The sequence below is a fragment of the Giraffa tippelskirchi genome, chromosome 8 (assembly GCF_054371585.1).
Source record: "Giraffa tippelskirchi isolate mGirTip1 chromosome 8, T2T-mGirTip1v1.2.pri, whole genome shotgun sequence".
In the NCBI taxonomy this organism is placed as follows: Eukaryota; Metazoa; Chordata; class Mammalia; order Artiodactyla; family Giraffidae; genus Giraffa; species Giraffa tippelskirchi.
The window spans coordinates 47,726,713-47,748,735 of record NC_137282.1 but is presented as its reverse complement, the minus strand read 5'-3'; the positions used below and the strand labels follow the sequence as shown (position 1 = coordinate 47,748,735).

Genomic DNA, 22,023 nt, shown 5'->3' with positions numbered 1-22,023 from the left:
GCACTAGTTATATGTATTTTATAAATATTTGGCCTCAAACCTGGACACTCTCTTAAGAGAAAAATTTTAATTGTCTTAAAAGTTTTATGAATAGTTAACATGAGAGAACATTATGTTTTCTTCTTTTAAAGAAAAAACATTCTAATGCCAATACATGGAGAATTTCAATACATGAACCTCTATGGAGATCATATTCCCTCTCTCGACAGGCAGTATTTTTTTTTGAAATGAAAGTACGAATATATTGATGTTTTTCATCACATGGCTCAAAAGAACAAATCATTAGCAAATGCAGAAAAAGCATTAGGTGAAAGTCAACATATATTCATGATTCAGAAAACCCCAAATCTTTTAACAAACTAGGAAGAGACTAAGCCTTCCCTAATCTGATAAAAGAAGTGTATCTACAGCAAGGGAATTCCCTGGCAGTCAATGGTTAGGACACTACACTTCCACTGCGGAGTGCACCTATTCTTGGAACTAAGATCCTGCAGGATCCTGCAGGCTGCGCAGGGCAGTCAAAACCAAACCAAACAGCAAAGCCTACACAAAGCATCATACTTGGCAGTGAAAACGTAAGTCAGAAACAAAGCACCATCAGTACTGTTTCTATTCATTCTTGTGCTACTGCTGCTAAGTCGCTTCAGTCGTGTCCGACTCTATGCGACCCCATAGACGGCAGCCCACCAGGCTCCGCCGTCCCTGGGATTCTCCAGGCAAGAATACTGGAGTGGGTTGCCAATTTCTGTACTAGGGCCTCACCAAACCAGAGAAACAAACAAAAAAGACAGCTTCTGGGTACAACAGTGTTCATTGCTCCTGGGTCCATAGGGCTTTCAGGAGACAAAAGACGAGAGGTCAACTAACAGTTAGTAGTTAAGAGCAGGTGGGCAGAGATGGCTGGTGTGCAGGCATAACAGAGTGGAGCCGAGGTCCCCAGCATCTCCAGGCCTAGGAATCAGAGCAGAGGACAGAAAAGATGTAGGGGGTGGGGTGGCTGGGAGCTGACCAGGTGGGGGCTACAGCTGAGAGGGCTGGGTGCTCCTAGGCACAGTGATGCGGTGCCCACCCTGGCACCCAGCATGGGTAACTCCTCAGCCTCCTCCCACGGGCGCCGGCTTCCTCCACAGCAGTCTCCACCTGTAAACATCTACACTCATCAGTACAAAAAGCATCTGCCTTTATTAAATAAAGCGGAGGTAGAAGACAGATGGTGGAAGAGGCCAGAGATCCCTCCTCCTAATTATAATATAGAGACCTACCAACACAGACACGACTGAGAAAAGGAGAGGGACAATTCCGGGCACAGACTGAAGGGCAGAGAGAGTCAGCACCCTTCGAGAATGGTCCTGGACCCAAGGGTGGGTTGAGACCCGGGTCAGTGGCAGGTGTTGTGAGAGGTTATGCTTGAGCGGCTCGGAGATGAGGTCCTGGGCTCCTGTGGGCACAGAATGGGGAACTTCAGAACCGCCTTGACAATGCGCAGATACGACTCGTTCCTTGTGGGAAGCACTCACGAACGCGGGGTTGCCCACCAACAGCTGGTAGGAGAGCACACCAACGCACCGCAGATCCACTTTCTCCCTGTGTGTGTGTGTGTGTGCCCCTCAATCATCTCTGCGGAAAGGGGGACCAGGTGCCAAACACTGTCTTCCTCCTCAAGGAGAGGACATGTTCCTCAGAGAGTCAATTCCTAGGCAGGTTGATAAGAACTCCGGGGGTCCCCGAGGAGATAGGGATCCGGAATTCTCAAGGAGGAGGAAAGGACCAACATCTTTTTTTTTTTCTCTACCTTCCTTAGTCTTAGTCACATAAAATGTTTTTTCTTTTAGCCCGGAACTGATGATTACACAACAAAAAACTCAGTTTAAACTCTGAACTAAGGAAATGGCAACCCACTCCAGTACTTTTGCCTAGAAAATCCCATGGACGGGGAAGCCTGGAAGGCTACAGTCCATGGGGTTGCAAAGAGTCGGGCATGACCGAGCAGCTTCACTTTCTTTCACTTTCAAGGATTATATAAAAACAATGTATCCTGCTTGAGTACAGTTTCTCCTTCCTGAAAACCTTCTGGCTAATTCTGTTATCTTAAAATGTAGATTATGGGAGCGGGTCTAGTAAGGTCTTGACAACCTTGAGACATTCTTTTGATTTACTGTAATAGCTAATTAAAAAAGTATATAACTCTCTTGCTAACACTAGTGAGGGGGACACTCTCTGTCCCCCTTCTGATGTCTATGTCAGAAGCTTTCTCTGTCTGTTTTCTTACTTGAATAAAACAGCTACACAAATGCTCTCGAGTGATCAAGCTTGGTTCCTGGTCCAGGAGCTAAATCTTCTTCTTCGGAGATCAAGAATCCGACACCGTTCACCGTAAGCTATCACACCGACCAGCTTAACAGCTCTCGTTGGAGCCCCAAGAGCAGATTCTCTGGCTTTAAGTCTCTGAGAATCACCTGTTCCCCGCAGCAGTACATCAGAGCATCTGCCAGCTTCTCCATCATCCTAGCTGTTCGCTGCTCCTCAGAAGTGCCGCCCTTCTGCAGCTCCTTGTAGAGCTTCACTCTTCCTCCCTGCCCCGGGGAGGGGCAAACCCAGAATCAAGTAGATCCTTCGCAGGTTAGAAAAATTGTTGAGAAGCAAGACGTTGGGATGCTGCCGATCTCCCTGTGCAGCTGGTGCTCCTCACCCTGCTTCTCTACCTGAGACTTGAAGAGGGCTTTGAGCGTCACGATGAAATGGGTTTTCTTCTCCCAAGCCAGGTACACATTTTCAAACTTGCTTTTGCCCAGAGTACGCCCAGTCTCAAAGTCATGGATTGTGAAGAAATGTGTTGAGAAGTTGGGGGTTCCCCTGCTGTTCTCCACCACCTTCTGGCCAGGGAGCAGCTGTGGGCTGGACATTGGAGCGGCTCAAGGGGACAGAAGAGATGGGATGACAAGCTTCTTCCGGAGAACCTCTCTGGGGCAGGTGTTCAGACCAGGCTGAGCTGCCTGCTGGCCGTAGAGATTAGGGTAGGTGTTTTCTCTCTTGGCTGTCCTTAGAGGGAAAAGGGGTGAGAGCTGGAGCCCATGGAGCAATCTCCACATTGGTTGCTAGAAAATGACTGAACCTCTCCATAGGCAGTTTTATAAATATTTTTAAACTTGTATGTTGGAATTATTTTAGGCTTCCTCCTTTAGTGAACTTGATCTAGAAACACAAACATTTATTTACATAGACTGTTTTGCTTTATTTATTAAAAATGTAAAATCATTTCTTAGGCATGGTTATGTTTCTAACACTATTTATTATACCCGTCTTCCTTCTCCTAGCTTCCTAAAACTTTTCCTGGACTGAAAGTTTGTCTTTTCGTAAATGGTTTCAGGAAAGAATAAAGTTAGTTTAACTATTCAGTTCCTTTTGTACCAGAATGTTAGTAAGTGGACTGTAAGCCTTCTAGAAAGCCTAAAACATAATAACCAGACATTCCTACTCAAAGGCATCTGAAATTAGTTTTCCCTTACATATACTTTTTATTGCAAAAGACCTGGTAGTTCAGATCATAAAGAATCTGCCTGCAATGCGGGAGACCTGGGTTCGATCCCTGGGTTGGGAAGATCCCCTGGAGAAGGAAATGGCAACCCATTCCAGTATTCCTGTCTGGAAAAATCCCATGGACAGAAGAGCATGATGGGCTACAGTCCATGGGGTCACAAAGAGTCGGAAATGACTGAGCAACTAACACTTTCACTTTCATTTACTAGTTAACATTCTGTAATGCTGTGATTTGTAATAAAAAGATAATTTAAACATAGAAACACTTTCAGGATTAACCTAGGATAGGACTGCATTGTTTTTCCCTTGAAGAAAAGCAGATGCCTTTTGTCAGTCCTAAAATTAAACTTAAGGCACTTTCCCCCTAGAAACCCGTTTGTCTGCTATAAATGTGCATGACAATATTATCCTCATAAAGTATAATAATTAAAATCACAGAAGGTTTCTGGAATGGTGGCTTTTCCTCTGGATATTTAGTATTTCTTTAAATAGCATACTCCCTTTTTTTAAAAAAAACTATTAAAGTTTATAGAGCTCATTTAGTTGAATGAGATATTGGGCTATTAAGTATCATTAAGAAAATAGATTAACACTGATATCAGGAGGTGAGTGTTTATAGCTTCTGAATGATATATTGCTTTTAATAAAATTGAAATAATTAATTTTCAAAACACTTTAGGACTTCCAAGATTAGAAGTCTTTCAACATTCAAGGTCATGGATATGAACCCTTGCTTTATGGTGTTTCAGCTGATTCCCAGGCCCTCTTTTTTTATGTCTGAGGCTGCTGCATACTTATACAATTACTTATTTAACTATTTATTTACTTATTTATTTCTCTTCTCTTTGGAAAAACTTGGGAGTAAGAAGTTGTACCCATTCACTATTGCCCTCATGCATGCAGAACTAAAATCTCTCTACCCTACTCTCAAAAAGATAGATTGTATGCAGTTCCTATGGAATTTCTGTTGAGTCTTCTCTGGTAAAAAATAACTGCCTAGACTTTCTTTTTTTCTTCAATATTTCTGCTAAATTGAATGTAGGGACTTGCCCATTTAATTGGCTTCAAATGAGGTAGTTATTGAATCTCATTATTGCCAATTAAATTTTTCCCTCAGAGACATTATAAAGGGGATCTTTGAAGTTGATTCCAAGTTTTAGGTAGAACCCTTCTGCCTAGCCACACCATACATACCAAAAAGTGAGACCTGTTTCTAGACATGTTGGACAGATGACAAAAAAGCAATTTTTTCAACTAAGTTCATTGTCTTACTATCTGAATGTTATTTAGTATAATAATTTTATATAATAAATGACTAGCAAACTTTTGACTGGTTTTTAGATGTATTCTTGCCCTGTAATATCTGCCTCATTCCTTATAGTCAGGCACTGAATTTATAACAACTAAGGAGAATAAATCATTTTTGATTTAGACAAATTACATGTACAGGTTCTCCATGTATGGTTGTGTAGGTTGTTTACTGCACATGTGTACTTGACAAGAAGCCATGTGGGGACTGATAGTCATCTTGGGATTTACTCTTCAAGCCATTTGCCCTTGTAAAGTTATGTCCTCCAAAGAAAGTCACTTTTTTTTCTAATTACCCAAAAGCTGTGACTTGGCTATTATAGCCATTTAGTTTGAGAAATTCATGTAGTCATAGAAAAATGTGGTACATGTTCTGAGGCTATGTCACTATCATATATCAAAAATAAGCTGAGGCTTTAGCCCTAAGGAACACAACCTTCTATTTACTCCTTTAAATATATTACTTTAATATTGTGAATATTGTATGCATAGAAATTATTTTTAAATTTACAATAAACAATTTTATCTCTGTGTTTTAAGTTCCATTTCTTTGTGGGATTTTCATAGGATTTTGACAAACACAATTAAGAAAAACCATCAGAAATCAAATCAGTGAAAATGACAATAGTATGAGATACTGTGCTATCAATAGGAAATTATTAGGTTGTACATTAAACTGCCATTTTTTGTGGTTAAATATAGTCAAATGCCATTGCTTTCTTATGGTTCAATCTAATAATTGCTCAGTACTCAGTCGCTAAGTCATGTCTGACTCTTTGCGATCCCATGGACTGTAGCCTGTCAGGCTCCTCTGTCCATGGGATTTCCCAGACATGAATACTGGAGTGGGTTGCCATTTCCTTCCCCAATCTGTCTCAATCTAAATAAAATGTTGCTAATGAAGCTCTTTCCTCAAACCATTTTCCTGACCTGTATCCCATCCTACATCTCATGTTCCTTATCAAATTAAAGTAGTAGTATGAACCTCTTATTGATTGACATATTAGTCTGTTCTTTATTCATTAGTATGTTTATTTCTTCCCTTGGTCAATATTTATTTACTGAATGTCTATTCTTCACCAATCAAAAACGTATAAATGGTGTACACATTCCTCTTTTAGGAAATATTGAAGCGTCTTTTTATAGAATGTCATTGCTGACTCCAAATCTTCTGTCTTTGAATGTGAGATTTTGAGTGTGGGAGTTGGTATGTATGTATGTATGTATGTGCAAAATGAAAATTTAGTTTGTTGAATAAAAGTGAAGAGCATGAGAATGGGGACTGTACAGCCAGCAGTGTGTTTGGTCTAGGCTGGCTGGACCATATCAGAGATATCTTTATGCCTAAGAAGATAGAAAGTTAAGAGGTAACATATTTTATGCTCTTGAAGAGAGCATCTAGTAGCCCTCCTGAACCCTGGTTCTCAGCCTTCACCATGCATCAGAATCAAATGAGGAAGCTCAAAAATATATCCTCAGACATCTGACTTTTCTGGTTTTAGGTTCTAGCATGGCTTTTTTTTTTTTTTCAGGCTTCCAGGTTATGTTTATGTGCAGTGCTGTGGAGACAGGCTTCTCTAGACCAAAACCAACACATGATGAAGGACACATAGCTTTCAGTTACTCAAGACAGGGTCAATATTGGGAATTAGGAGGGCTTCATTTTAACAAATGGAATTTGCTGATTCTATTTTTATTCTAAAACAGTGGTAAAGATTTTTGGGCTTGTGATTGGAACAAGGTTAATGAAGAAAATCTAAGAAAGTTCCAAATATAAGAGAGGGCGTATAGTAACATAAAAGCAAACTCAACAATTTTTATAAGGTAACATCATAGTTATTTAAATAGCCATTGATATACACACATAGATAAAAAGGAATCTATTTTGATTATCATTTATTTTTGCTCAAAATCACTTTTATAGTATAAATTTTAAGAATGGTTGTGTTTTCGTAGAACAAACTATTTTATTATATTAACGATTTTTGGGGGGAGAATGGCTTTCCATTTGAGGCAGCATAATGCAAAAGAAGGACCAGAATCCTACACACAAGGCAACCTGAAATCGAGATTTTCCATGCATTTACTAACTCTGGTCGTGTTGGTATGTCTTCCACCTCTTTGAATCTCATCTTAATTTTTAATGTAAGGAACACTACTTCTCCTGCTTGTATTAAGGAGAAAACTCTTTACACTAAAAGACCTGTATAAATAATGTAGCAAGAGGAGGTCTATTGACAATTCTTATGTTTTGTTGTAAAATGGAGGCACTGTGAAACCCAGTATCGTTCTGCCTTAGACCCTAATATGCTGTTTCAAGAAGCATATGGTGTCCTATGTTCCTACTTTCTTTAAATTATAGTTGATTTGCAATGTTGTATTAGTTTCAGGTGTCCAGCAAAGTAAATCAGTTACACATATACATACATCCATTCTTTTATTAAAGATTCTTCTCCTATATAGGCTATTACAGATTACTGAGTAGAGTTTCCTGTACTATGGAGCAGGTTCTTACTAGTTATCAATTTATATACAGTAGTGTGTATAGGTCGGTCTCAATCTCCCAATTTATTCCACATCCCCTAACTCCATAGTAACCATAAGTTTGTTTTCTACATCTGTGACTCTACCTCTTTTTTAAATAAGTTCATCTGTACCCTTTTCTTATATTCCACGTATAAGCGACATCATGACACTTGTCTTTCTCTGACTTACTTCACTCAGTATGACAATTTCTAGGCCCATCCATGTCGCTGCAAATGGCATTATTTTGTTCTTTTTTTATGTTTCTACTTTTGATAGCTACTCTACTGTTTGACCTCACCATATTTGTAACTTAGAAAACCTTTCCTGTCACCCTTCCTTTTTTTGAAAGTGGAGCCAAAACTGTTTAAATTCAATAGTTATGAAACAGACTTCCTGGTGCAGTGGAAAGATAATTCATTAGGAGTTGAAAGAAAATGGATTATTGTCTTAATTTTACCAGGTCCCTGTATGGTGACCATGGCCCAGTCTTGGCTTTTCTGGTCCTTCTTCCAAAGCAGTGTGGCTGAATCAGGCAAACTGAAGGGTCTCCTCTTTTCTGAAATCCTGTAATTCTCTTTGTGGGTTGGTTTACAGTTTTATTTTTGAACAAAGCAATGCAAAACCATGAATGTTGTAAGTTATTTTTCTGCATAAACATTAAATCAAATCATTGATTTTATTGTATGTTTTGTTCAGAAAACTATATTAGGTTTTATTGTTCTTTTCAAATTTTGCAATATGATTCACTAAAACATAATATATTTAATATTAGCCATTCACTGATATAAAATCAATATTCCATTCTGAGATGCAGCCAAGTTTATGGAATTCCCATAAAATTTCACTTTCTGTATGGTTAAAAAAGAATGGAACTTCAACAAAGATGTGTTCATCTCAGTGGGATGAAATACAGGCAGGATAAAATGTTATTTTAATGTCATTTTTCATATTGTGATATATTGAAAGTGAATGTAATTTTATTGCCAGTACAAGTTTTTAAAACATGTCTTTCATTACATATCACTTATTGTTTTTAAATGCATATTTTTCTTTAATTTTAATAAATTATTTCTAAACAGCCTTTTAGTACACATTTCTGACAGATAGAGGCTTCAAAGTGGCTCTGTGGTAAAGAATTCATCTGCTAATGCAGGAGACACAGGATAGGCAGGTTTGATCCCTGGGTTGGGAAGATTCTCTGGAGGAGGAAATGGCAACGCACTCCAGTATTCTTGACTGGAAAAAAAAATCTCATGGACAGAGGAGCCTGGTGGGCTACAATCCATTGGGTAGCAAAGAGTTGGACGTGACTGAGCAACTAAGCATGTTGCGGCTGATAGAATTCCTATTTTTAAGACACTAAGAAATCAGAGGATATAAGGCATTTGTCCAGATGTACGGTACAAAGATTGCCAGGAGAAATAACAATAACCTCAGATATGCAGATGACATCACCCTTATGGCAGAAAGTGAAGAAGAAATAAAGAGCCTCTTAATTAAAGTGAAAGGGGAGAGTGAAAAATTTGGCTTAAAGCTCATCGTTCAGAAAACTAAGATCAGGGCATCCGGTCCCATCACTTCATGGCAAATAGATGGTGAAACAGTGGAAACAGTGTCAGACTTTATTTTTCTGGGCTCCAAAATCACTGCAGATGGTGATTGCAGCCATGAAATTAAAAGATGCTTACTCCTTGGAAGGAAACTTATGACCAACCTAGACAGCATATTAAAAAGCAGAGACATTACTTTGCCAACAAAGGTCCGTCTCATTAAGGTTATGGTTTTTCCAGTAGTCATGTGTGGATGTGAGAGTTGGACTATAAAGAAAGCTGAGCACTGAACAATTGATGCTTTTGAACTGTGGTGTTGGGAAAGACTCTTGAGCTTCCCTTGGACTGCAAGAAGATCCAACCAGTCCATCCTAAAGGAGATGAGTCCTGGGTGTCCATTGGAAGGACTGATGTTGAAGCTGAAACTCCAATACTTTGGCCACCTGATGCGAAGAACTGACTCATTTGAAAAGACCCTGATGCTGGGAAAGATTGAAGGCAGAAGGAGAAGGGGACAACAGAGGATGAGATGGTTGGATGGCATCACTGACCCAATGGAGATGAGTGTGAGTAAACTCCAGGAGTTGGTGATGGACAGGGCAGCCTGGCGTGCTGTGGTCCATGGGGTTGCGAAGAGTCAGACACGACTGAGCAACTGAACTGAACTGATGGTACAAAGACAAAACTGAGGTACTCTGGAAGGCCAGGGCAAAAAAGCTAGCTTCCTGAGGAATCCTTTCTTCTTGACACACTTTCATGGGTTCCATGAAGAGAACCGTTCACAGGTGCAGTTAAAGCTCAAGATGGTAGAACATTAATAGGAGGGTATAAATAAGCCTTTTAGGGCAAATATCTTGGTTCTTCTGTTATTTTCATGGAAGGTTTATATTTGAACATGACTTTTTATCCTTTTGAAGTGGTATAGCAAAACTGTCAAAGCCTTGGTCTGGGGGAAGGGTCCAGTTGGATTGCTAAGTTTGTATTGATTTTAAGTCCAGGCCCTCTTGCTGTAAGGAGCCCAGTGGGTACTTGTGTTCAATCTGTTTCAGCAGGAAACTATTCTATTGTTTAGGTCAAATCATTGCTGGGAATCAGTTATCTTTTATGTGTCTGTATGCCTTGAGAGCAGAGGCATGAGGGCCTTTGTTCTGGACCATCTCGTCAAAGATGCCGGTGTGATGAAAACAGCTTTGGAAGATAGAGTCTACCTTAGGAGCAGAGAGCAAGTTTCTTTACTTTCTGATGTAAGAAAGACAATATATCCCTCTAAGGTAATGGCCAACCATTTCTTGCAGTTTATTACAAAAGATTTGGGTTCCCTAAGCTCAAGGTTCCACTTCTGTAATACAACCCATTCTTCTTTCTGTTGCACAAAGGAGTCTTGCTTTTTTGAAGTACCAGTTACCTCTGGAAACTCAGCTTTTGTCATGACTTACAAAACTATCTTACTACTTTCCATTAAAGATGTCAAACTAAGCATAATTCTCATCTTCCCTCTTTTACCAAGGACTATTTAAATGACTTAAAAATTGAAAAGAACTATTGCAACATAGAGCAGGAAGAAGGCCATCAAATCATCACACATGTGGATACATTTCTAGAAGGCAAAAAACTAATGAGATAACATTGATAGATCTGACTTAAAAAAAAAAAAAGCCAACCACAGTCCAGAATATTCAGAAGAGAAGGCCTCATAATGTAGACATTTTTGTTAACAGAATCATAGAATGAGTCCAGCTTTAAACTGGGAGAGACTGGAGCAGTTTGGGAATATAGCAAGTTATCAGGATACTTAGTTAAAGGATATTCTACTGAATATGATGACAAACTCTCCCAGGTAAAAGAAGTCATTGTCTGTCATCAGTGTTTATCCTGTCATGAGTTTGATTGTGATTACAAAAGGAAATCTAATCAATACTCTAGGAAGAATAGGAATCATACTATGGTGGCTAGCACTCCAATCTAAGGTCTTCCTTGATTCCATATTTCCCAGATGGCACACCCAAACTGGTCTGACCCTAGCTATGCACGGTGCCATAAAGCCTGTTTATTGACTCACCCTTGCTGTAGTACACAAGGTTTTAGTTCACCCTCTTTTTTAGGGGAGAAGTGTTGTAGCAGAAGAAACCAGTACAAGGGCAGTATTCTTCATTGGTATAGATGAACAATTAGCAAAGATATCCAGAATTTTGAAAAATAAATGAATGGTTTAAAAGTTCAGCCTCAAGATAAACATGGAGAAAAGATTATTCAAATTAAATTGATATTCATGGAGCACAAAATCTACCTTCTCCCAATTTAATACACAGAAAAGTTCAAGATGATATATCAAATATAGCAACTTTGAAAAAATACAAGAAAGAGCTCTGAAATCAGAAATATAAATGCTGGGATAAAACAGTAAGTAGAATAATTGGAAGGAAAATTTAGAAAAAAATCTCTCAGAAATTGAGAAAACAGAGATGGAAAATATGAGAATGGAGTATCAACATAGGTAATCCAAAATATAATAAAACTGTAAAGAATAAGGAAGAGGGAGTAAGTTTAAATGGAGGACAATTTTTTTTATAATTTATTGATATTTTTATTGAAGGATAATTGCTTTACAGAATTTTGTGGCTTTCTGTCAAACCTTAACATGAATCAGCCATAGGTAGACATATATCCCTTCCCCTTTGAGCTTCCCTCCCATCTCCCTCCCCATCCTACCCCTCTAGGTTGATACAGAGCCCCTGTTTGAGTTTCCATAGCCATACAGCAAACACCTGTTGGCTATCTATTTTACATATGGTAATGTAGGTTTCCATGTTACTCTTTCCATACATCTCACTCTCTCCTCCCCTCTCCCCATGTCCACAAGTCTATTCTCTATGTCTGTTTCTCCATTGCTGTCCTGTAAATAAATTCTTCAGTATCATTTTTCTAGATTCCATATATGTGCATTAGAATATGATATTTATCTTTCTCTTTCTGACTTACTTCACTCTGTATAATAGGTTCTAGGTTCATCCACCTCATTAGAATTGACTCAAAGGCATTCCTTTTTATGGCTGAGTAATATTCCATTGTGTATATGTACCAAAGTTTCCTTATCCATTCATCTGTTGATGGACATCTAGGTTGCTTCCATGTTCTAGCTATTGTAAATAGTGTTGCAATGATGGAGAAATAAAAAGCTTTTTAGACAAGCAAAAATTAAGAGATTCAGTACCACCAAAGCAGCTTTACAACAAATGTTAAAGGGACTTATATAGTCAAGAAATACAAGAGAAGAAAAAAGATCTACAAAATCAACCCCAAACAATTAAGAAAATGGCAATAGGAACATATATATCAATAATTACTTTAAAGGTAAATGTATTAAATGCTCCAACCAAAAGACACAGACTGTTGAATGGATACAAAAAACAAGGCCCATATATATGCTGTCTACAAGAAACCCACTTCAGACCTCAAGACACATGTAGACTGAAAGTGAGAGGATGGAAAAATATATTCCATGAAAATAGGAAGCAAAAGAAAGCTGGAGTAGCAATCCTTACAACAGACAAAATAGACCTTAAAATAAAGAAGATTACAAGAGATAAGAAAGGACACTACATAATGATCAAGGGATCAATCCAAGAGGAAGACATTTGTCTTCCTCAAATGTAAATATCTATGTACCCAACATAGAAGCACCTCAATACATAAGATAAACACTAACAGACATAAAAGGGAAAATTGACAGTAACACAATAATAGTAGGGGACTTTAACACCCCACTCACACCAATGGACAGATCATCAAAACAGAAAATTAATAAGGAAACACAAGTCTTAAATGATACATTAGATGAGATGGATCTCATTGATATCTTTTTGACATTCCATCCAAATGAAGAAGAATACACCTTCTTCTCAAGTGCACATTCTCCAGGATAGACCATATCTTGGGTCACAAATCAAGTCTCAGTAAATTTAAGAAAATTGAAATTGTATCAAGCATCTTCTCTGACCACAATGCTATGAGACTAGATATCAATTACAAGAAAATAACTATAAGAAACACAAACACATGGAGATTAAACAACACATTTTTAAATAATCAACAGGTTACTGAAGAAATCAAAAGGGAAATAAAAAAAAATTCTAGAAACAAATGACAATGAAAACACAACTCAAAACCTATGGGATGCAGCAAAAGCAGTTCTAAGAGGGAAGTTTATAGCAATACAATCCTACCTCAAGAAACAAGAAAAACATTGAATAGACAACCTAACTTTACACCTAAAACAACTGGCAAAATAAGAACAAAAAATACGCAAAATTAGTAGAAGGAAAGAAATCATAAAGATCTGAGCAGAAATAGATGAAAGAAACAATAGTAAAGATTAATAAAACTAAAAGCTGGTTCTTTGAGAAGATAAACAAAATTGACAAACCTTTAGCCAGACTCACCAAGAAAAAAGAGAGAAGAATCAAATCAACAAAATTAGAAATGAAAAAGGAGAGGTTACAATAGACAATGCAGAAATACAAAGGATTATAAGAGACTATTATGAACAACTACATGGCAATAAAATGGATAACCTGGAAGAAATGGACAGATTCTTAGAAAAGTTCTATCTTCCAAGACTGAACAGGAAGAAATAGAAATTATGAATGACCCAATTACAAGCATTGAAATTGAAGCTATGATCAAAAATCTCCCAAAAAACAAAAGCCCAGGACCAGATGGCTTCACAGGAGAATTCTATCAAACATTTAGAGAAGAGCTAATGCCTATCCTTCTAAAACTCTTTCAAAAAATTTCAGAGGAAGGAACACTTCCAAACTCATTCTATGAGGCCACCATCACCCTGATACAAAAATCAGACAAAAATAACATAAATGGAGAACAACTTTGATAGTTGAAATAAGACACATGCTTTTAAGTTGAAAGGGTATCAAAAATAAAAACAAAATGGAACAAAAATACTGTCACTTAGACATATTTCTGTAACATTTCAGAGCATGATGACACAAGAGAAGATTCTAACACTTTCCATAGAGAAGCAACCTATCAAAAGGATCATTGGTAAAGGATCGAGAATCAATTTTTTTTATTGCCTCTGCTAGATACTAGATATCCCCAAGTTTTGAGTGGGAAAAATGGGCATAGATTTGTCCTGTCAGCTAAAATGTCCATTTAATAACAATAGAGCAGAAGAAAATATTTTTAGAAGAGTCCACCATTGTACATTCCAGAAAATCAGAAAACAGAGAATCACCTTAGAAACAAAGAAACTAACCTAACCAGAAAAAAGAAAGCTAAGGCTTGTGCACTTTGAACTTGATTATACTGTAGCTGTGTGCAAATCCTAAGATGCTTCTTTTGCTCCAGGAAAACTTGATGTCTTTAGGAGATGGAAATATGTATTTAGATAGATACTAGGTACCTATAGCTGTATTGATGTATATCAGTATCTATGTATATATTGGGCTTCCCAGGTGGTGCTAGTGATACAAGAGACGCCGGTTTGATACCTGGGACAGGAAATCCCTTGGAGGAGGGCATGGCAACCCAGTCCAGTGTTCTTTCCTGGAGAATCCCATGGGCAGAGGAGCCTGGTGGGCTACAGTTCACAGGGTCGCAAAGAACTGGACATGACTGAAGTGACTTAGCAGGTCTGCACATGTGCTATGCTTAGTCACTCAGTTGTGTCTGACTCTTTGCAACCTGATGGATACACACACACACACACACATACACACATAGAGAGAGAGATTGAGAATCTGATGCTGCAGTAGCACCTTCCGCGTTTGTCATTAGCTCTGACACAAAGTCAAGCAATTTGCATCTGCTTGAAGAAGCCAAAGTCACATGCTCACAAATTCAAGTACAGAGAAGGTTGGAAACCAAGTATCTAGAATTTTCGACACTTACAGGAGAGGTGTTATTTTCACATTTTCTTTCTCTTGGCCAGACTAATAAAGAAGAGATTATTCAAACATATAGTAAAAGATTTAGGTGTGAAAGGGAAGAAAAAAAAAAAGTGACTTTTCTTAAGGTTTAGAAATTGAATGTAAGATTTAAATTAATTTATTTAATTGGAAGATAATTACTTTACAACATCATGATGGTGTTTGCCATACATCAACATGAGTCAGCTACAGGTATACATGTCCCCCCACTTCCTGAACCTCCCTCCCACCTCTATCCCCACTCTATCCCTCTGGGTTGTCCCAGAGGACAGGCTTTGGGTGCTCTGCTTCATTCATTGAACATGCACGTGGCATCTATTTTACATACGGCAATGTACATGTTTCAATGCTATTCTCTCAAATCATCCCACCCTCACCTTCTTCCACTGAGTCCAAAGGAAAAAAAAAAAGATTAAATGCAAGATTTAAAGTTCGAGAGATCTTGAAGTCAGCGACTTTGATAAAGTTTATGAGAATATAAAGGCTCAAGGATTCCTCCCTGGGTTGGTATGCTTTGAGAGGTGTGGTAATTTTTATGAACTAAAGGAACGTGCCCTACGTCTTAAGTGACTCTGAAAATATTTCTCCCCAGAGATTGTTAATTTACTGAAATGGAGAAAATTTCTTTTAAGTCCTCTATTACTCGTGGCAGCTAGAGGAACAATTCACATTTAAATAGCTGTTTCATAATAGCATCTTATTCTTTGCCAGTTGCATGGTTCTGAAAATCTAATGTGCACCTAGGAAAGAGACTAGTAGTATAACAGTAACACTAATGCACTTTGAATGCCATATTGGATATTCTCATTGAGATGTAATCAGTTACTACATAAGCTAGCTAAAAATTATAACAAAAAGTGGTAGAAAGTTATTTTTATGAAAATTTTGGGCCAGACTATGATTTATCCAAAATGTAACTTTTCTCTTTTTTTCCTGTTAAATTCTGTCCTTTAGAATACAGCAAAACCTAAGTTGATATTACCTTGCATTAAATGCATAGCATATTATTTTCCACATGACTTTAACCTCAGCATATTAGACTTTTAAAACTTTGTTTTTAAGTTATAATTGCTGTTATTGATTTGGATGACAAGGTTAAGTGCATATGGAACTTATATCTTGACTGCAGTATTTGGAAGGCAGAACTATATTTTTAAGTTGAACCATATGAGATTGGGTTTAGTAGGTCAAAAAATATCCAGATAGTGATAATTTCATATAGTTTAACCTAGAAAAAAATGAGCCTTTTATTAGAATTGCTGCTGCTGCTGCTGCTAAGTCGCTTCAGTCGTGTCCGACTCTGTGTGACCCCATAGACGGCAGCCCACCAGGCTCCCCCGTCCCTGAGATTCTCCGGGCAAGAATACCAGAGTGGGTTGCCATGTCCTTCTCCAGTGCATGAAAGTGAAAAGTGAAAGTGAAGTCGCTCAGTCGTGTTCGACTCCTAGCGACCCCATGGTCTGTAGCCTACCAGGCTCCTCCATCCATAGGATTTTCCAGGCAAGAGTACTGGAGTGGGGTGCCATTGCCTTCTCCGTTATTAGAATTAGTTGTGTATAAAGATAATTCTTTGTCTTACTTCCCTAGCATTCAATAAATTTTGGAACCTGAGGAGACTGTAGTGAATAGTTCAACTTATGCCTTCACAAAATTAGATATTTCCTTTACAAATTTTCCTGATGGGGCTTATCACACTATAAGAATTGAGAAAAAATAAGACCCTGAAACCATTTTATGTTTTGGTTTAAAAATATGAAGTTGAAGTTATAGTGGTCTAAAACTCTTGTGAGATTTATTAGTAATAGAGTAGTCTAAAATTCTATTTTTTTTAAGCGTAAATGACCTTAATTCTGATTGAAGACCTTCACATAGTCACTCTTTCCACTAGTAATACCTGTGTCTTCCCAGATTCCAAGACTTCTCCTGATCCTCTACTAAATCTCTGGCTGATTCCAAACAGCTGGATGGACATTTTTTGTTTGTTTTTTGCAATTTACACATTGCTTTATACCTTTATGGCATGTTTACTGAATTAGTTATTATACGATTTCTTTCATCTCACAGCCTGAGTCTTTGGGGAAAAAAAGGCTTGTCTCACTTTTTTCTGTATGTGATAATACATAGGAAATGTCTTTCCTCATTAGTCATGGACACATTTGTGTCCATCAATGGATGAATGGATCAAGAAAATGTGTATGTTTACGATAGCCAGGACATGGAAGCAAATTAGGTGTTCATTCACAGATGAATGGACAAAGAAAATGTGGTATATATATACAATTGAATATTACTCAGCTGTAAAAAGAATGACTTTAAGTCAGTTCTAGTGAGGTGGATGAACCTAGAGCCTGTTATACAGAGTGAAGTAAGTCAGAAAGAGAAGAACAAATATTGTGTAGTAACACATATATATGGAATCTAGAAAAATGGTGTTGATGAGCCTATTTGCATGGAAGGAATGGAGACACAGATGTAGAGAACAGACTTGTATACACAGTAGGGGAAGGAGAAAGTGGGATGAATGGAGAAAGTAGCATTGATATATATATATACACAATACCATGTGTAAAACAGATAGTGGGAAGCTGCTGTATAACACAAGGAGCCTAGCCTGGTGCTCTGTGATGACATAGAGGAATGGGATGGGGGAAGGGGCAGGAGGATCAAAAAGGAGGGTATAGATGTATAAGTATGACTGATTTACATTGTTGTATGGCAGAAACCAATACAATATTGTAAAGCAATTTTCCTCCAATTAAAAAATAAAATAGAAAAAGAAATTGTGTAACTTTATATCATAGAGTATTATTCTGCATTCAATGAGAAGAGAATTCTATCATTTGTGACAATGTGGATGGACATGGAAGACATTGTGCAATGAATGAAATATGTCAGAGAGACAAAAACTGTATAGTATCACTTATACAGGAAATTTTTTTTAAGTGATACGCATAGAAACAGGGAGTAGAAAAGTGGTCACCAGGAGCTGGAGGACGATGGAGAAATAGTGTGAAGTTGGCAAACAGATATAGACTATCAGTTATAAGATGAATAAGGTCTGAGGTTTAAATGAATAATATGGTGATTATAATTGATAACACTGTATTGCATGTCTGAAATCTCCTAAGAGAGTAGCACTTACATGTTCTCATCAAAAAAGAAAACAGAAAAGAAAATAGGTGAGGTGATAGATTTATTAATGAAATTAAAGGAGAGAATTTTTTGATAATATACATTTATAGCAAACCATCACCGCAATATACATTTTAAGTATATCACAATTTTATTTGTCAATTATATTTCAATAAAGTTTAGAAAATCATATATTGGCTGAATGAAATGACATTCTGAACAAAAATTGAAAGTAACTACTAAACTTTTCTTAAAAATCATTAAATGGATAATGTGTATTTTAATATACATAAATACATTAGCGTTTTATATATATGTATATATACACACACACATATATATATATATATACAGATACACATAATTGGGTCTTCTCGAAATTAACATGTTGAAGGTTTAACCACCAGCCACTGTGACTGCACTTGAAAACAAGGCCTTTAGAGAGGGAGTTAAGGTTAAATGAGTTCATAAGGGTGAAGCCTTTATCCAATAGGACTGTGTCCTCAGAAGAGGAGGACAAGACACCAGAGATGCACACACAGGAAAGTCCATGCGAAGACACGTGAGAACAGTGTCAGGGAGAGAGGCCAATGGAGAAACCAAACCTGCCAACACCTTGATCTTGGACTTCAACCTTCAAAACTATGAAACTATGAATAGAATATTCATATGCATAGCTCATAGAATAGAAATAAGTTCTCACTTCTCTTAAAGTCCCCCAGTGTGTGGTATTTTGTTATGGCAGCCCTAGTTAGTGAATACACAAAACAAAGAAATCCTGGATCCAAACAGTGTTCTCTGGGCCAGCATGTACTTCACAGATATAGTGTCAGTTCTCTACCATTACTTCTATCACTCCAACATCAAAGTAAGCAAAGGACATTAGGGATCTGAAACTGACAGGTTCAGGATTCCTCCAAAAGAAATGTTGCATCCATGCTCGGATTTTGCTTATATTCACTGTGAATCATTAGTAAAATTCAGCATTGAGTGACAGCTATGCTTTCTACGAGTCTGCTTTGATAAGTCAACACTTTATGGTATTTCAGATGGTCATCAACATTATATGGTATTTTAGGTGGTCCTGCAAATATCTAAAAGCTAACACATTACAACTGAAGCAATCATTTCAGATCTGTAAACATGCATCCTGATAAATAGCCCTTGTATTCATTTCTTAGGGCTGCCATAACAAAATATCACAAACTAAGTGGCTTTAAACAATAGAAATTTTTTTCTTTGAATGTTCTGGAAGCTGGAAGTCCTATATTAAGCCGTGGACAAGGCCATGCTCTCTCTGAGGGCTCTCAGATGAAATCTCTTCTATATCTTCTTCTTAGTTTCCGGTGTTGCCAGCAATTCTTAGTCTCCCTTGGCTTACAGATACATCACTCATCTCTGCTTCTGCTGTTACCTGGTGTTCTCCCTGTGTGTCTCCACCTCTATGTAGCTCCTCTTCTTTTTAAAAGAACATCAGCCATTTGGCTTAAGGGGTCGCTCTACTCCAGTGCGAATTCACATTAACTTGATTATATCTGCAAAGTCCCTGTTTTCAAATAAGGTCACATTCATAGGTACCAAGGCTTAGGACCTGAATGTATCTTTTGTGAGGACATCATTCAATGCACAGCAGCCCCTAAATCCCTAAGTCACCTCAGTTTCTTATTTCTTCTTTAGAGTAGAAGGGGAACTTAAAGAATAATGCATCCATCTATTTATTCGCTTATAGAACACATATTTATCCAGAATCTAATTAGTGTCAGGTACCATTTTAGATGCTGATGGTAAAGGTGTGGACGAGATAGACCAGGACCGTGCTCCATCAGAGTTTATATTCTAATTATGGGCATCTGGAGTGAACATATAAATAAGTAGATGAATGGGGGGATTTTTGATAGTAAGTATTATGAGAGAAATATGGCAGGAAACAGGACACAGAGTGACTCAGTACAGATGAGATGAAGGCTTCCTTGCTTAGATAATAAGACTGCAGAAGGCTTCATTAAGAAGGGAATGTTTAAACTGAGACCTAAATGAAGAAAGTTCTAATAGGGAAGCATTCTAAGTAAAATGATGAAACAATTAAAATTCTTTAATATCTGTGGTTTAAAAAGTAAAAAGAAAACTCCTATGATTAGCGATTGAGGGGGAGGCAAAGGTAGAACCTCAGACAAAAGTGGTCAGATCACTTCCATGGTAACAATATGTTTAAATTTTATTCTAATTAGGGATGGAAACAGAAATCAGTTTAGAGGTATTTGAATTAATCTAGGTAAAAGATGACAGTGATTTAGATTAGATTGGTAGCAGTGGAGACAGTGAGAAGTGATTGGCTTTGCCATAGATTTATCGGTTATTTACTATGTGCCAAGAACATTCTATCTGTGGTAGGCTGAGTAATGAAAGTATTAGTTACTCCTTTGTGTCCTTCTCTTTTTGATCCCATGAACTATAGCCTGACAGGTTCCTTTGTCCATGGAATTCTCCAGGCAAGAATGCTAGTATGGGTAGCCGTTCCTTTCTTTAGGGGATCTTCCAGACCCAGGGATCAAACCTGGGGTGTCCTGCATTGTAGACAGTTTCTTAACTGTCTGAGCCACCAGGAAAGCCCCTGAGTAATGGCCACCTCAAAATGTCTCCATATTATGCGTATATCTTGTGAATATATCATGTTTCAACACATGTATTATGTTGCAAAAGAGACTTTGCAGTTATAATTAAAGTTTGGGCCTTCAAATAGACAAATAATTATGGATTATTTTGTAGGGAAAATCTAATCACATGAGCTCCAGCTAGAATCAAAAATATGAGGCAGAAGGAAAAATTGGAGAGATGCTAAGGAGGGGAAGGACTAGATCCACTGAGGCGAGAGGAGACACAGAGAAAACATGGGAAGGAATGCAGACAGCCTCTAGGGTCAAAGACTAGGCCCTGGCTGACGGCTGGCAAGGAAACTGGGATTTCATTTCTCCAGCTGCAAGGAAATAAATTCTGTGAACAACTGAGCTTGGAAGCAGATTCAAGCCCAGAAACTCTGAAGGGAATTCTAACACTGATTTTGGTTGTTTGAGTCTAAGCAGAAGACCCATCTGAGCCAAGCTGCACCTGGATTTCAGATCTACAGAACCATGAGATAATGCATGGTGTGGTGTAAGCCGCTGAATTCATGGTTATGTGTTACAGTTACAATGGAAAACTAACACAATTTCCATCAAGGAATTGGTTCAAGTAACAGATTTTTTTCTCTTCCCATTGTCATAAATCTTGGGTAATGAATTACTTGAGCTTCCCTGGTGGCTCAGACAGTAGAGAATACGCCTGCGATGCGGGAGAGCTGGGTTTGATCCATGAATTAGGAAGATCCCTGGAGAAGGGAACAGTTACCCACTCCAGTGTTCTAGCCTGGAGAATTCCATGGACAGAGGAGCCTGGCAGGCTACAGTCCATGGGGTCAGAGAGTCACGAGTGAGCGATTTTGGACTTTATTATCACAGATGACCACTGAAAAACCTCTCTAATCTAACTTAATGTTCACATTCAGTCAGAGCCATTGTTTAAAATGCAAATCTGATTGGGATATTCTTTCTTTATGTGAATAAGTACTTTTGTCCATAAAACCAACTCAGATGGCCTCTCCTGCAGGAAGCCTTCCATAATGAACTCCTCCAGGTCGAATGTTTTTTTCCTCTGCTTCCAAAGCACAGTCCCTATTTATCATTCTATCTCATCTCCTATCCCACTACAAAGTCATTTTTCCATTTTAAAATATATTCTATTTTTAATTTCATAAATGATATATGAATCAGTCAAAACCATTCATTGAGTATGAAATGTTACACAATTTTTTCTATGTAATCTCATATCTAAAAGAAGTCACTATTAACAGTTTCAATTTTATATATTTTCTATACATACAAATTGAAAATTGATATCTGTATGTCATATGTGTGTGTGTGTGTGTGTGTGTGTGTGTGTTTATATATATGCACTAATAGCCTTCTTAAATAGGGCTTCCCTGGTAGCTC

The 22,023-nt window shown here is 37.8% G+C and overlaps 1 pseudogene; it reads right to left on the bottom strand.

Moving 5' to 3' along the window:
* Window positions 1-2,381: 2,381 nt before the first annotated feature.
* The window catches only part of LOC145518956 (aurora kinase B-like), a 33,454-nt pseudogene continuing 13,812 nt past the window's right edge, over window positions 2,382-22,023 (bottom strand).